Here is a 1,478-nt window from a genome sequence, read left to right as displayed (position 1 = left end):
TTGATTTTAATTTATATTTATGTAATATTAGCATAGAGTATACGTTGTCACGGAAATATGTCGCCTACACGGGCACGGTTTTTTAAACAAAATATCAATATTTCGATAAAAAAAATATCGGAATATTGTTGCTAATATTCTATATTGATCTTACAATATTACAAAATATCGAAATAAATATGTAATTATCAAAATAAAATATCGATATTCCTATTGACATATATATCGATATTGACATTAAGTGTTATTTATAGACAGCCAATGTTAAAACTTCTAATAGGTACACATAAAAAAAAAAATAAATAATCAGAAAGTGAAGTTATGAATAAATGAAATTGCAGATAAATTAAAACAAAATGTGCAATAGTAGCGCTAATTTTAAAAAGAAATATATAAGTAAAAACTAATAAATAAGTTTAAAATAAATAAATAAGTTTACTAATATTCTATATCGATCTTACAATATTACAAAATATCGAAATAAATATGTAATTATCAAAATAAAATATCGATATTCCTATTTTAATTTCGGAAGCCGCTGGATAGAGCTGGGTAAGATTAGGACCGTTGCTAAAATGAAGAATTAAGGCTACTTAAGGTACAAAGCTGAGGATAAAATCGTAAAAAAATAATAATAACCAGTGTATGTAAGAATACATATATTTTTTATAAATACATTTAATTAAAATTTTACTCCTAGGTAATTAAAGGTGCAAAATTCTCTTTGTATTTGAATGTCGTTTATCTAGTGAAGTAAACGAATGAAAAAATAAAACTGTTAATGAATAGTACACAATGTTAATACTGGAATGTTGTTATTAATATTACAATGTTATAATTTTAATTCCATCACTACTTAATTTGTTATACTTTTATAAAATATTCAAAATGCTTCGAACTGGAACAAATATGATTCACCTAGTTGTTCAGTATCCGTAGGATCATTTTTCTTTTCCTACTCTGAAATCAGATAAGGAGAAGTAAATAAGTAGAAATGATTTATTTAATAAGAACGGCAGCTTAAATATATTGGGTTTATATAATACATAGCATACCAAACAGTCTAATGAGATACTATTTATATTGTAACGTAGGTAAAGTAACTAACAACGATACAATATCCACAAGACAATAGGGATATATTTTTATATTTTGTATTTTTTTTTCTTTTTATCTAAATTTTTTTTTGCCTTAACTGTATCTGTTTTATTCTCTCTATTCCACTCTCATATATATTTTATTTCTACTTTCCAGTGATCCGCTCAAATGTAAGTGTTATTGACATTAAGTGTTATTTATAGACAGCCAATGTTAAAACTTCTAATAGGTACACATAAAAAAAAATACAAATAATCAGAAAGTGAAGTTATGAATAAATGAAAATGCAGATAAATTAAAACAAAATGTGCAATAGTAGCGCTAATTTTAAAAACAAATGTAAAAGTAAAAACTAATAAATAAGTTTAAAATAAATAAAT

General features: G+C 23.8%; 1 long non-coding RNA gene across 1 annotated transcript in view; it reads right to left on the bottom strand.

Annotated features, from left to right (window-relative positions):
- Positions 1 to 798: 798 nt before the first annotated feature.
- Positions 799 to 1,478, bottom strand: part of LOC136796314 (uncharacterized) — a 987-nt gene continuing 307 nt past the window's right edge. Inside the window, exon 2 of the long non-coding RNA XR_010844022.1 lies at positions 799 to 960. This is a non-coding gene — a long non-coding RNA (uncharacterized lncRNA). The remainder of the gene's footprint in view (positions 961 to 1,478) is intronic.

Source organism: Halyomorpha halys, unplaced genomic scaffold, assembly GCF_000696795.3.
Source record: "Halyomorpha halys isolate HHAL.00 unplaced genomic scaffold, Hhal_1.1 Scaffold368.1, whole genome shotgun sequence".
NCBI classification, from domain to species: domain Eukaryota; kingdom Metazoa; phylum Arthropoda; class Insecta; order Hemiptera; family Pentatomidae; genus Halyomorpha; species Halyomorpha halys.
The sequence above is the reverse complement of the archived record's forward strand: the minus strand, read 5'-3'. Positions and strand labels throughout refer to the sequence as shown.